At 42.2% G+C, this 15,972-nt stretch overlaps 1 long non-coding RNA gene across 1 annotated transcript in view; it reads left to right on the forward strand.

Annotated features, from left to right (window-relative positions):
* Positions 1-13,746, forward strand: part of LOC127534075 (uncharacterized) — a 54,128-nt gene extending 40,382 nt beyond the window's left edge. The window contains exon 3 of the long non-coding RNA XR_007942025.1: positions 12,342-13,746. This is a non-coding gene — a long non-coding RNA (uncharacterized LOC127534075). The remainder of the gene's footprint in view (positions 1-12,341) is intronic.
* Positions 13,747-15,972: the final 2,226 nt, after the last annotated feature.

The raw sequence follows: 15,972 nt of genomic DNA on the forward strand, positions 1-15,972 counted from the left end.
TAAATACTATTTAACCCTTTGATGCACAACATGGGTCAAAAGTGACCCAAATCCCATGGAAAATGGGTATCTCCTGACCCATGCTGCACATCAATGGGTTAAACCAGTTTAGTACGGTTCGTTTAACACCAGTGATGTGCTCCAGTCTCTGTGTAAAAATGTTGTGACAGGAAAAGCTATAGGAGGAACTATCTAGGCAGGTGATAATGAATACAGGAATGGTGTTGTTCCATTTCGGTGCAGGATCCAAATGCTTTTACTGAGACAGTAACCCTCTGCATGCCAAAATAGCAACAAATTGTAGTAACTGGTTTGTGGAGACCGCCCAGTAGGCCCACCGCCTACAGGGCAGGAAGTTGGGGTCGGGTGCTATGTTCACCGGGCAGTAGGCAGAAGCAGGCGCCTAGGCGTGCCGCCCCCTGGTGGCGTAGACTAGCTCTGGGGACGTGGAACGTCATCTCACTGGCGGGGAAGGAACCTGAGCTGGTGCGGGAGGTGGAGCGATACCGGCTAGATATAGTTGGGCTTACCTCCATGCACAGCAAGGGTTCTGGAACCAGAATCCTGGAGAGGGGTTGGACTCTCTCCTACTCCGGAGTTGCCCAAAGTGAGAGGCGCCGGGCGGGTGTGGGGATACTCACAAGCCCCCGGCTGAGCGCTGCTTTGTTGGAATTTTCTCCGGAGAAGGAGAGGGTCGCCTCTCTGCGACTTCGTGTTGCAGAGGGGAAAACTCTGTCTGTTGTCTGTGCTTATGCGCCGAACAGCAGTTCAGAGTATTCGGCCTTCTTGGAGTCTCTGGGTGGTGTCCTGGAAGGGATACCGCCCGGGGATTCCATAGTTCTCCTGGGAGACTTCAGCGCTCACGTGGGCAATGAGGGAGACACCTGGAGGGGGGTGATTGGGAGGAACGGCCTGCCCGATCTGAACCCGAGTGGTGTTTTGTTATTGGACTTCTGTGCTAGTCATAGATTGTCCATAACAAACACCATGTTCGAGCATAAGGTTGCTCATAAGTGTACTTGGTACCAGAACACCTTAGGCCAAAGGTCAATGATCGACTTTGTAGTCGTATTGTCAGACCTGCGGCCATATGTTTTGGACACTCGGGTGAAGAGGGGTGCAGAGCTGTCAACTGATCACCACCTGGTGGTGAGTTGGATCCGATGGCGGGGAAGACTGCCGGACAGACCTGGTAAACCCAAACGTGTAGTGCGGGTGAACTGGGAATGTCTGGTGTAGGACCCTGTCCATAGGGTTTTCAACTCCCACCTCCAGAAGAGTTTCTCCTGCTTCCCAGGGGAGGTTGGGGACATGGATTCTGAGTGGTCCATGTTCAAAGCCTCCATTGCAGAAGCAGCTGCTAGGAGCTGTGGTCTCAAGGTCACTGGTGCCTGTCACAGCAGCAATCCAAAGACCCGCTGGTGAACACCAGCGGTGAAGGAGGCCATCAGGCTGAAAAAGGAGACTTTTTGAGCCTGGTTGGCTCGGGGGTCTCCTGAAGCAGCTGACAGGTACCGGTTGGCCAAAAGGGCGGCAGCTGCGGTGGTTGTGGAAGCTAAAACACGGGTGTGGGAGGAGTTCAGGGAGGCCATGGAGAAGGACTTTCGGTCGGCCTTGGGGAAGTTCTGGCAAACCGTTCGACACCTCAGGAAGGGGAGGCAGGACTTCGCTCAGGCTGTGTACTGTCGGGGTGGAGAACTGTTGACCCGTACTGGGGATATCGTCGAGCGGTGGAAAGTGCACTTCGAGGAACTCCTGAACCCGGTAAACACGTCCTCTATGGAGGAGGCAGAGCCTGAAGACTTGGGGGGATATTCGTCCATATCCGTGGCAGAGGTCGTCGAGGTGGTTAAGAAGCTCCTCGGTGGCAAGGCGCCAGGTGTGGACGAGATTCGCCCTGAGATGCTGAAGGCTCTGGACATTGTTGGACTGTCTTGGTTGACACATCTATACAATGTCGCGTGGGCATCGGGTACAGTACCTGTGGAGTGGCAGACCGGGGTGGTGGTCCCTATTTTCAAAAAGGGGGACCGAAGAGTGTGTGCCAACTACCGCGGTATCACACTTCTCAGCCTCCCTGGGAAAGTTTACTCTAGGGTGTTGGAAGGGAGGATCTGACCGATAGTCGAACCTCGGATTCAGGAGGAGCAATGCGGATTCCGTTCTGGTCATGGAACAGCGGGCCAGCTCTTTACCCTTGCGGACCTGCTGAGGGGGTCATGGAAGTATGACCTGCCAGTCTACATGTGTTTTGTGGATCTGGAGAAGGCCTATGACCGTGTCCCCCGAGGGGCTTTGTGGGGAGCACTGCGGGAGTATGAGGTCCCGGGCTCGTTGCTACGAGCTGTATGGTCCCTGTATGACCAAAGTGAGAGCTGTGTCCGCATACTCGGCACTAAGTCAGACACGTTTCCGGTGGGTGTTGGACTCAGCCAGGGCTGCCCCTTGTCTCCAATCCTGTTTGTGATTTTCATGGACAGGATTTCAAGGCACAGTCGTAGTGGGGAGGGTTTTCGGTTTGAGAGCCTCAGGATCGCATCTCTGCTTTTTGCGGATGATGTGGTTTTGTTGGCGTCCTCAGACCGTGACCTCCAGCACGCACTGGAGCGGTTTGCAGCCGAGTGTGAAGCGGCAGGGATGCGGATCAGCACCTCCAAGTCTGAGGCCATGGTTCTCTGCCGGAAACCAGTGGATTGCTCCCTTCGGGTTGGGGGGGAGTTGCTTCCCCAAGCGAAGGAGTTTAAGTATCTCGGGATCTTGTTCACGAGTGATGGGAAAATGGAGCGAGAGATGGACAGGTGGATTGGTGTGGCGGCAGCAGTAATGCGGGCATTGTACCGAACCGTCGTGGTGAAGAGGGAGCTGAGCCGTAAAGCGAAGCTCTTGATTTACCAGTCCATCTACGTTCCAACCCTCACCTATGGTCATGGGCTTTGGGTAGTGACTGAAAGAACAAGATCGCGGATGCAAGCGACCGAAATGAGCTTCCTCCGTAGGGTGGCTGGACTCAGCCTTAGTGATAGGGTGAGGAGTGCAGACATCCGGAGGGAGCTCGGAGTAGAGCTGCTGCTCCTTCGCATCGAAAGGAGCCAGTTGAGGTGGTTTGGCCATCTGATTCGGATGCCTCCAGGGAGACTTCCTTTGGAGGTTTTCCGAGCATGTCTGTCTGGGAGGAGATCCCGGGGTAGACCCAGAACTCGCTGAAGGGATTATATATCCCGTCTGGCCTGGGAACGCCTTGGGAACCCCCAGGAAGAGCTGGAAAGCGTCGCTGGGGGGAGGGACGTCTGGAACGACCTGCTTCACCTGCTGCCTCTGCTACCCAGCCCCAGATAAGCGGAAAAAAATGGATGGATGGTTTGTGGAGAGTTTGGCATGTTAACCATATGGTGAATTTTACTTGGAAGATTCTAATGTTGGAGCAGACCATACGACTGTTGGAGGATGACATTGAGAAGGCAGAAAAACAGTCCTTGTTGTCCTCTCCTGTTTTAAGCAATCAGTGTTGAGACCCACACAGTAGTTTTGTCAGGGCCACTCAGAATAGAAGTACCGACCTTTGAGTAGGTCATAATTTCTCCATTGAAAACAGCCCTGAAAGAGGTTCTACTTTGGCTGTTCTTGTGATTGGAACATACAGAAAAGTTTGGGCTGTCCTAAAACAGCCTGCAATGGAAAATGGCTTCATGTTAGCAAATGGCTGGTAAACACAGTGCAAATGTCAGCAATTTAAGAGCCAGATTAGTCAAATTAGTCATTGCTAGTTTATTGGTTTAAACTAAAATGATGATTTGTTAGAAATAAAATAAAAAGAATGTGAGGGCAAAAATTAATAGCAACAAAAATGTTACTTTCTACTAATCTATTCTATTGTTAATCATTTATTAGTTCAATATTCATTGACAAATTTCTTGATGCCTCAATTATTTACATCAATTTAACCACTTTGAGGCTTCCTACTTTTGTTTTGACTGAAGACTGTTGATGGTGTACTTGAAGTGGCTCGTATGCTTCTCATGTAAAAACAAGGCTCAGACTGCGTTGCTATTTTAATCTCCAGATTTATTGCTTTATGGAATATTGTGTGCAGAAGGATGTTGTATGTGGCACTGACTCAAGAAAAAACTACAGTGCTTTTATTCATAACAAAGAAGGAACAGTGAAACAGTGCGACTCAGATGAACAAATATACACAATATAACATGTTAGCAGGATCAATTTATTTTTGTAACAGCATTACATGTGTATCTGCATGGTGTTATATTGTCGTGTTCATAACCTAGATTTAAATAGAAGGTGTTCTTGACTCATCTTCTGTCCTACTGGCTCCAGCAGCTCAGTGATTAAAGACCCAGCCGGCCGTTTACTCCTCCCAGACTCTGCATTCCACCTGCCGCAGGGCAATGCTATCACCTCTAATACACTTCCTTTCCTCCAGATGATAATCTGACTTCCTGCCTTTTTGTCAATGTCACCTTAATGACTCTCGTCCCGTTCGTCACACTCCCTTCCTCCCACATACAGCTCCTCTGAGTGTCCACCAGCATTTTCTCGCTCGTATCTGGCATCTCCCAGAGAAAGAACCCACTAAGTTTATTCATGTTCTACAGTGGGAAAGTGCTCTTCGTATATTTCTTTGAGATTTCAGGGTTAAGTGCTCTGTTTCATGATGCACTGATGATGACATCTGAGTCCTGAAATACTCTCTTTGAAACAGGACTTCAAGGACATGCGAGCACACTGACCTAAAGATGCAGACTCTTATTCAGCCAACAAAAGAACGTATGGTGAAGGCAATCCTACAGTAATTGGCTCAACTGAGTGAGGACAGCATAAACCTATAATTACATTCAATGCATATCCTCCTCTTTGCTCCTCTGTCAGCTTGTTGTCTTCATTTTATCAGAGGGCATCAATCAATAAATTGAATTGGACACAAGGTGAATTTACATGTTTCATGCAAGCTCTGTTTCTAATTAGGCGCTTAATTGAGCCTGGTTCTATTGAGTTATAGGACACGACAGGGCTTCCATTTAATTAACCCAGCCGTGCTGTTAATACAGTAATGCAGTTGAGAATAGGGAGCCATAGACGAGACATTCACAGTCATTTTATATGCAGTTGGGGATCTGTTTGTGCTCCTATTTGAGGCTGTCAGTCAAAATCAGCAAAGTGTGCCGCAGAGGTGTGAGGAAGAAGTGTTATTCTGTGGACGGATATTTCTAAAAATGTGTTTTTTGTACAATTTTTGCTTACACATTTGATTTATGGCTTTTTATACTAAATGAATCCACATTACTACCTTTTTGTATGGTGAATACACTGTCACTGTATGTATTATTACCTGAGGGAAGACTTTAATAAATACACCCTATACATTCACATACAATGCAAATGCGATGCCTGTAGTCAACATCCTACCAGATCACATGGAACCGAAGATGCGACTCAAGCACATTGTTCAGCTAAATTGCCAGAGTGCTCCTCTAAAAATAGGGCACACAGCTGAGAGCTCTGGGGGATGTGGCACACGGCAGGGGAAAAAAAGGGGCTTTCACTGAAAAGCAGGAGAAAAGACAGATTCTTCTAAAGCTCCAGAAGACGAATGATGTAAACAGTAAGCTACACACACGTTTTCACAGCATGGTGGGGGGAAAAAAGGGTTGTGGGGAAAAGAGCTGCGCTAAAAACCCCTGCTTGTCCTTCATATCTGCTGAGTTTAAAAGGACGGAGCCATCCCACTGAGTCGCCTTTGGGTTACAGGTTCGTTTGAGTTTTCAATTTCCTGCCAAAAAATGAGATTCCGCAAATCCACGGGAGAGCGAGAGCACGGATGATCTTTTTCTCTCACTGAGTCAATGTGAATCAAAGGAATGCTTAATGACGACTTCAAGAGCGGAGCCGGGCGCCACACTGCAGCTAATTTAATAATCACTGTTGATTTGTAAAGTGGGGGGAGGGAACTATCTAAGAAAGCGTCTTCTTTCAGGACGGTGAGACACATCCTTGGAAGAGATGCGGCCCACAAACAACACACAGAATACAGAAACACGATGACAGCAATGTGGAAATCCAAACGGAAACACATAAATGGAAACAGCGTTCCTCACAGAGCCTGCATACTGAAGACAAAATGACAGTGGACTAGTAGACTGAGGATGAAGGAATCAACTCTAAGCTTCAACTGGTTCCTCAAGAGACGAGACCAAGAAGTCACAGAGACTCTGATGAAAGCTCTTGAAACTTTGCTGCACCTTCTTGAAAAGTTCTCGTTATGCTCTCCTTATCTCATCATTTCAAATTCAGAATTTTATAAATTACACGGCTCTCAGACCTAATGTGTTATTTATCTAAATACATGTATTTTGTTATAGAATGTCTCTAATCAGCTCAAGTACTTAGACTAGTATCGGCAATTAGTAGCAGTAGTATATGCAGCATTGGAATATGACAGATAGTTTAGTATATTTTGTCTTACCACATACCAGAATATAGTGAGTCATGTGGGATAGAAGAGATGAGCGTCATATAACAGAGCATAGCATGGTATAGTACAGAATTACATAGCATGTTATTGCATACTACAGTTTAGCAAAATAAAGCATAAAATAGTCTTAATAATTATTGCAAAAAACATATTCAGAACGTTAAATTAATGACCATGAGATACACAAAAAATGGTCACACAACGGTGAATAGAATCTTTTTCTAAATCTTGATAATTATCAGATTGACATCTTCTGCAACATGTCAGTTAACTGGTGTTGATGGACGGTCCGTGTATATTTTGGCAACTGGATTTTCCGCTCTGAAACAAATACTGAAAAACAACAAACGAGTGGTTATTTGATTTTTGTTTGAAAATATAAAAATTTAAATTTAAATACAAGGCGTTTTTCCTTCTCATGATCAAAAAAGGATCATTTTCATTTTAGATTTAGAATAACAAAAAAAAAATCAGCAAGAGAAAGAAACGAAGAATGGTCCGTTTTTTTCATTTTCTGAGACCGGAAGTGGTCATCAGCAAGTGTGGAGCCAGAGAGCAGTGATTGGTCAGACCATAGATATATAGAGGGCTCGAAAGGTCACATGAGATCTCACAATGTATTATGGGCTTTGCGGGCCAAAGTTTTTGTTTATGCCAGGCTAGTGTATCTAGTCTTCGATATATAGCTATGGTCGACAGGACTGGTAGCATCTCTGGCTGATGTTGACCTTATTCTTGGAGAAAAACACGGTAAAAAGATAAATACTTCTAACCGGAAGCGTTGTTTTGTTGTACGTTAAGTGAGCGACTTGTGAAGAGTTGTTTTGTCGTATTTGAGCAGTTGGTCTGGACGTAGGGTTGCCACCTTTCAGAAACAAAAATAAAGGACGCCCACCACGGCTCCTCAGGGCCACAGTTCAGTAAAATTGAACAGACATTTGCAGATTCAGACTTCCGGCATCAATAACTCATTAGACATACATTGTTAAAATATAAACGATGTCTCTTTCCCATCGTTGCAAGGCAGATGATGTGCTACAAGCCCAGTTTTATCAAAAGTTGCTTTCTTTCAAGCTGCAGGAATAACATTGGTGTCAACTGGAGCCAGCTGAAGGCTGCAGTGATTCTGTTGACAGTACAGTGTATCAGAGTGAGGTTACTGAATATTTGTGTCTCTCTTCACTGTTGCAGCAGTTTTGCAATTTGCAGACCGTACCTGTTCCCTCCATAGACACCGTTATTTCTGCAACTTGAAAGACAGCTACTTTTGATAAAACTGGGCTTGTAGCACAACATCTGCCTTACAATGATGGGAAGGAGGCATTGTTTATGTTTTGACAACCTACATCTAATGTGCTATTGATGCTGGAAGTTTGAATCTGTAAATATCTTTAGAACTTTACTGAACTTGGGGCCACAACCACCCAAGGAGTGGTATATTTAATTTTGAAGTGATATGAAGGGAGAGAAAATAGTGCCAAGCGTTTACGAGGTCTGACGTTTTCGTGGACAACGGTTTTGTAATGCAAATATATCACTCTTTCGAACACATATTGGTTTGAGAAGAAAACGCTTTATTTTCGTGACCCCAGCAAACTTGCCGGACTACCTTCGTCTGGACCAAAACCGGACAGGATCTCTGCTCACTGGACGCTGTCGGCAGTAAGTCTGTGTGAATGAACAACACTGCTGACGGGGATGCCATACAGATTCATGTCAAAAATCCCGAACCATCCCTTTAAAGGGGAAATTTGGGTTTTTTTCAACCTGGGGTCTGTTTTCATATGTCATTTCATACATGTGAGTGATGGAGAAATGAATTTTCGACATAGCTCCAGAATTTAGCCAGGCAGGCAGCTTCGTAGCTCAGCTAGCGAAAAGTATGGGGCAACTTGCCCCCCCGCGTCAAAGTCCGCCCTAATGTACTTTTTTTGTCTCACACTGACCGGCTCTGATAGTCTCAACGAGTGTCCCACAACATACTAGAGATGAGAAGTGAACGAAAACCTCCACATTACTTGGCGATCGCTATTTGTTGTGGTCTGTATCCAAATCTCAGGACGCTAGAAAGCAAATCTCATTCCGAAATCACTCGATAGCTCGTGCTATCACCAGTGTTTTGGCGCAAGCTATGGCGCGATTTCGGAACGAGATTTGCTTTCTAGCATCCCGAGATTAACATTAAAACTAATATTTACTGGATGCTAACCAGGGACGGATTGAACATTATTTCATTCAGTCGTTTGACTGAAGGGCCGGTCCACATCTGGGCCAGTGCGCTGGTATTTATTAAATAATTTTGTTTATTTATCCATATGCGGCCGAATGGGATGAGCGTCCAAACATTCATCACCCCTGTACAGGCACGCAGGCCACTGTTGCCAACTCCTCAGTAAGGAAAGTCGCTGTTGGCTGTCCTAAAAGTCGCTAGAAGTCGCTAAATGACGTCATCGCCTAATTTGCATATTTCCCAGTTTGCATGTAATCAACGTTGTAGGTGAGAGGAATAAGATTGTGGAAGAGACCAAAAAGTGAGTATAAAACATCCAAAATATATATTTTTTTACTGGAGGCTAAATGCTGTGGTTTATTTTAGCATGACAGTGAAGAAACATTTTCTTTACGGTATATGGCTCCGTAATTCTGGATGGGATCTGTAGTGACTGCGCATGCGCGATTCATCTGCCGTCTGGCCATGGAGTGATGTGTTCTCTAATCAGACACTGGGACTGCTGCGGGGTTACTGGACTGACAGCCTGTGCTTTGAGACGGGGAGGAGCTCACAGCAGCACCTGCTGCTCATTGAAAACAGTAACTTCAGAATGATCCGAGTTTTCTTGTCAGAGTCTCCAAAACGGCAGAAAAAGTCGCTAGATTTGTCGCTAGTCCCTTTTGACAAAAAAAAGTCGCTAGGAGCTTTGAAAAGTCGCTAGATTTAGCGAGAAAGTCGCTAAGTTGGCAACACTGACGCAGGCCCACATGCGTCACACCACACGCACGCTCAGCCCCGCCCTCAGGTGACAGCTCTGGGCTGAGTAGAATTTAGACTTGATATCGCGGTGTGTGCAGTAAAGCCCAGCCAGGCAGTTGTAGATGGAGAAGAACGTCAAAAAACGTAAAGGAGGGGCTGAAAAGCTCAGAGAAAAGAGAAGAAAAGCTCTCGAAGCGTCGGCCGGACAGAGTAAAACAATAACAGAACGATTGCACAGGTGGGCTGGTCTGGTCCAAAAAGTTCCGGGCTGAATTTGACTCCTAATCCGGCCCTGATGCTAACTCTCTTCTCTGGTCAGCACACACAGAAATAAACTCCACCAACATCTGGAGTGCACGGCACACATTACATCTGACACTAAAGTTGCATATAAGGTGCATTAAAAGCGACACCGATAAGAAAATAAACACTTACCGAACTATCAGAGTCCTTTCAGTGTCTGCTGGTAGGATCAGCCGAAGGTCGAAAACTGGTTAAAACAAGCCAACAGACAGAAAAACTGTCTGTGGAAAAGGTTTTTCTGCTTCACCGATAAATAAACCAACAGTTATTATATCAGAGTTATTCCAAAGGAGGAGAGCAGAGTCTCTGCTGCCTCCTCCATAGAACCTGTCAATCATTCCAGACTGGACTGTAAATCAAGTAGCCACGGCCCCTGGCTTTGCAAAACTTTAACCCTCTATAAAAAATCAATATTGATTAATTTTAAGATCGGCCATCTGATCTCTCATTATGACTATGAAAACTAACGAAAAAAATATATACATATATAAAATATATACAGTCTATGCACCGTACTCTGTTTGGCTCCACACTTGCTGATGACCACTTCCGGTCTCAGATAATGGACCTTTTTTCGTTTCTGTCTCTTACTGATTTTCATTTTTTGTTATTCTAAATATAAAATGAAAACCAAAGCATTTTTTTTATATAGTTTTGCTCAATTTTTCACATTTAAAATTTAAAAAAAAAATCAAAGCAATTTTAAAATTTTGTATATTCCTTTTTGATCATGAAAAGGAAAAACGCCTTGGATTTCTATTTTAATTTTTGTATTTTAAAACGAAAATCATATAACCACTAATTTTTTTGGTTTTCAATCCCCCTTTCAGATTGGAAAATCCAGTTACCAAAATATGCACGAACCACGGACACAGGAAACACACTTTTCCCACCATTCCTTTCGGTAACCATGAAACCAATACACAGAAAGTCAGAGTCTGAATGGATTTTGGTTATTGGAACTCTTTTTTTTTTTTTTTACCTCTTTTTATCATAAGTTTGAAAACATGTGGGTTTAGTTAAAGTCTGAATACCTATTAATGGTAATGGATGCCATGCTTGAAAAGGATAAAAGCATACCATAAGTCAAACATTTTGAAGACGTTTCCTCCTTAATGAAATTAAATGTATGATGTAGTAATTATGAATATCTATCAACATGAAGAAAAAATGTTTTAATAATATTTTTGGACATATCACCAAATCCATAAAATAGTATTTTAAATGCAGCAAATGTGATGGTGTAAAGAACTTAACGATAAATAGCAAAACTTAGTGTGTCATATAAAAATAAAAGACTATATGGCATAGTGTAGCATAGTATAGCATTGCATTTTATAGCATTGTATAGTATAGTACAATATAGCATAGCATAGCATAGTTTAGTTTACAATAGCACAGCGTAGTGTAGCATAGCATAGTATGGTATAGACCAACACAGCATAATATAGTATAGAATACTATTGCCTTCCTTAGTATAGCATAGCATAGAACAGCATAGTATGACGTTGAAAAATATGATATCACATAAAATATAATCATAATGCAATATAATATATAACATAACCATGTAGTGTAGTACAGCACAGTGTATAGTACTATATAGTATAGTATAGTATAGCATAGTATAGTATAGTATAGTATAGTATAGTATAGTATAGTATAGTATAGCATAGTATAGTATAGTATAGCATAGTATAGTATAGTATAGCATAGTATAGTATAGTATAGTATAGTATAGTATAGGAATTCAGAAATTTTTTACTTGCTAATTTATTTATTCATTGTACAAGACATTCATAGGTAATTGCCATAAAAGAGGAAGACCTCACTGACTGCCAAGAAAATCTGATAGTATTCCATCTTATTTGTATTGTATAGTTATTTTACTATTCTTCCTCCTCTTCATTTCCTGCACCTCTGTTGCTTCTTTGTTATCTTCACCATTGTCGGTGCAGCTATCTTTTGTGTAACCTGTTTGTTATCTCTTTGTTGTTTGAAGAATTGTTCCTTTTTTGTCTCTGTAGTCATTTTTAGTGATTTATTCATAGATGGAGCTCGCTTGTAAAATAGACTCCAGTCTCAAAGGAATCACTGCATGAAGGAAAAGAGGTGAATAAACAAAAACAGCTCAGATGTGATGCAACACAATGCACAGCAGATTCACCTTCTTTTTTTTTTTGAGGTAGGATTGTTAACTGACAGCATCAGTGTAATTATAAAAAGGAAATAATTAAAGCTTTGTATTGAGTTGACAGCTAGCCTTGCAATGGTGGAATATTGTTCTGATTTAAATCACTAAATATATCAGAGGTTTCTCTTTTTCTTGAATGGCTCAACCACTGAAGAAATGAACAATTTTTGAGATTCTGTTAAGAGGCAATTGTGAGAGAATATAAATGGCATTTTTTCCACCATAATAGCTCATTAATTTATTCAGCAAGTTCCAAGTTACATGTCAAATATTGTGGTGATTAATTTTCTTTGCATATTCTTGTGAGCATGAATTTCATTTTATTGGATCAACCTCCTGCTCTTGCCTTTCAGTGTGTGATTTCATTGTTCTTGGCTGTTTCCCAGCTCCTGGACGGCAAAGTGGTGTTGATACAGAGAGAAATGACCAGAAGGCATGACGACGATCCCTTCCCCAGCACTTCTCTGTCTGGTGATGAGCCAACAACTGGCCCACTGTGATATCCAACATCACAGCCGGACATTTTGCTTCGAGAGCGAGAGGAGAAAATAAAAGAGATGATATTGCAGCAGCGATTTCATGCATCCTTTAGGGAGTAAAGTGTATATATGTGTGGTGAATACAGCGCAGGATAAAAGAAAAAGCCCAGTGTGAGACCTGCAGTGATGGAAGAAGCATTCGGATCCTCTACGTGAGTCAAAGTAACAATGCAGCAGTGTAAAAATACTCAATTTTAAGTGAAAGTGCTGCATGAAAACTCCTACTGAGGCAAAAATTTAGAAGCATTTGCAGCAAAATCTAGTTTCCCTGTGAAAGCCAAAACTGGGCAGCAAGTTATGTTTGAAAGATTCTCCAAAAGTCTATTAATTATCAGAAACAGAAACTTTGAAAACATTAAGTATTGTTGGATTTCCAACTTTAGGGAACTGGTGTGTGATGTGCAGATTCATCAAGAAAAATAACCAAATCTAAACTTGAAATTGGGATTTGTTTTTTCAAAAAAAAATCCCTTCATTTTAAATTTCTAATTTAAAGGTGATCCAAGAATTAAAAGTTTCAACCAGATCCACCTCTGCTCTTCACAGCACGACGGAGAAACCATGACTGATCCAGCAACCAGAAATTCAAAAATTTCTCAGATGCACTGCAGGCGGTGTTCACACAGAGCAGAGATGAGATGACAAGAGAAACTGAGGGGAAAATAAAACGTACTGGATCAATACAATAAATGCAACAGGGCTCAAAAGAGATACACAGAGGAGCACATTGTTTGACGGTTCAACCTATCTCTAGATTTGAAATGCAAAGAAGTGTGAAAAACAGCTAATTTGTAGAGGTTGTAAAATGTTGATTGTTACATTTTTCCAATATTTGTAACATCTGTGGGCGCTTGGAAAAATCATTAAATAAATATTAAAAGATGTTAAACTTTTGTTTCTTTTTTAATGATTTCAGGCTTTATAGTTGTGCAATACTGCCCAGACAACATTTTTAAAATTCTCACTACATTTAGTCATGGGTGTGATGTTTCTATGGAGGTGCAAGGCTCTTTATTCCTGAGAGACAGGCACAAAAAACACCTAGAAACTCCTTGGAGTTCTAAAAGTAAACTATCAATATAAAAGTATTGGTTTAGTCCCTCTGACTGATATATTCTTTTATGTAGCAACACTAGATTAACAACAGTGAAGCATTAGTGAGTCATGTTACTGCTGTAGCTGCTGCAGGTGGAGCTCATTTGAACCACTTTATGTCCACTTTAACCAGGGACAACAGATAAATCTGAGGGCTTGTCACATGATTAATGGAAGAAAAATACAAAAAAAACCACAAAGATGATACACAAATCTGTTTTAGATTTGTTCGCTAATCTTTGATTTTTGGTGAAATATTGGATGATTTGAATTTATCTAATTAAAAAACTCTGTTCGTGGGAAAATCTGAGCTGTAAACAACACAGATATTTGAAATGTGACCCCGACTGCACACTGTCTTCATAAAAGATCCAAGGCCAATTTTAATCAATCATTGGAAATCCCCGGTTTGATCTCTAACACTGTGCTTTCTTTCAAACACTTGTTTTGTTCTCTGTTGTGTACAATCTTCATCTTAAAATTAACTGAAGCTGTCGGGTAGATGTGCTGGGGAGGGAAGTACAATATTTACCTCTAAAATTGAGCAAAATCAAAGTAGAAAGTAGCTTAAAATGGAAATGGTCAAGTAAAGTGCCACTAAAGTGTACTGAATTACAGTACTTGAGTAAATGTATTTACCGGGCTTTGCAAAAGTTCTGTTACACGGTTTCATGATCTTTAGAGACGTTTACATGTCGGAGTGAAAAATTCCATTAAATAAACTGAAAGTTCTACCTTATAGGCAGGTGTCCTTAATACAATTTTTTTCTCCGGTGAAGTTGTATCAAGATGGAAGTCAAAAGAGTTGAGATATCTGCTCTCCTTCATGCTGGCCACAACAAGTCTGATAGAGCCAAGCAGCTGAACATCAGCCGGATGACCGTCCACAGAGTCACGGAGAGGCTCAAGAATGGTGAAGATCTTTCAGTGATCTTTCAAGAATGGTGAAGATCTTTCAGGTCTTCACCATTCTTTAGCCTCTCCGCAACTCTGTGGACGGTCATCCGGCTGATGTTCAGCACAAAGGAGAGCAGATATCTCAACTCTTTTGACTTCCATCTTGATACAACTTCACCGGAGAAAAAAATTTGTATCAAGGACACCTGCCTATAAGGTAGAACTTTCAGTTTATTTAATGCAATTTTTCACTCCAACATGTAAACGTCTCTAAAGATCACGAAACCGAGTGTAACAGAACTTTTGCAAAGCCCAGTAGTTACTTTGGAGGCTTTCTGTCGACAGCTTTTCGTTTGCTGAATTTATATGAGACGGTTTTTCCTAGATTTTTGGATGGATATTCTCATTACTGTAGAGAATATTTCTCAGATTTTAGGTTTAATGCATCATTGTTTTGTTGTTCACAGGCATTCTGCAGTTTTCCATCCTCCCTCTGTGCTTCACTGAAAGCTTCTGTCTAATCAGTCTGCAATACTGCCATGTTCACGTTAGAATCGTGTTGTTTTCTCTGTAGTGATGCTATTTTTACCAAGATTTGGTCACAATTTTAAGACAGCTTAATTTAGCTGAGAGGGTGAATCATTTCATGTGTGTTTTGTCTTTATCTTTGGTGCTTGCTAAAGGATTTTGGAGTCACAGACATTTGATCAAATGTAAATTTCCCAGATAGCTATTCTAACATCATGCTCAGAGATCGCACATGAAAATCGGGCTTGCTTATTCTGACATATTTGCAGAACTTCTCACAAACAGATCCATGTTTTCTTTCAGGATGATAAAGTACACACATATAATACAATATTACATTTCCAGCTGTCTCTTACCTACGTGACCTTGATAGCAAAGAAAGATTAGGTCTACCAGAGCATGTAGATTTGAGAGCCTTTGTGTTCTTGAAATGCACAAAAGAGCAATTTCTCAAGGACTCTGTTTCTCATGGGGAAGAGCAGTCAAACAAGTGGGTCTCTATACACACTCTACACACACGCCCAACACACCTTTTACGTGGGCAATGAGCCAAAGCTGTGAGTCACTCAAAATAGTCCTTCGCCTCCCAAGATCCTGTGCTGCTTCATCTTGTCTGCCTCCGAGGTATTTTCTGGGAGGCGTTGGCGTCAGCACGGCTAATTGAGCAGGGGATGCATCGCCACAGAGTGCTAACGGCAAACCGCCATGTAACACAGTTGCAAATGAACACTGTCCAGCCTCCAGGGAGGACAGTGGAAGCAGAGAAGCTGAGGTGTCGCTGCAGTCGAAGAACAATACTGAGGGAAAAAAAGCGCAAATGTGTTACTTAAATGAAGAGGTTGGATTGTAAATATGATGTGAACAGTGGATGTGAGGAGCTGACAAAAGATAAGCCCCTGCCTGATACATGTAGAAATATAGAATCACGCATACTAAATGTAATGATGGTAAATAATCA

Source organism: Acanthochromis polyacanthus, chromosome 5 (genome assembly GCF_021347895.1).
Source record: "Acanthochromis polyacanthus isolate Apoly-LR-REF ecotype Palm Island chromosome 5, KAUST_Apoly_ChrSc, whole genome shotgun sequence".
Classification (NCBI taxonomy): domain Eukaryota; kingdom Metazoa; phylum Chordata; class Actinopteri; family Pomacentridae; genus Acanthochromis; species Acanthochromis polyacanthus.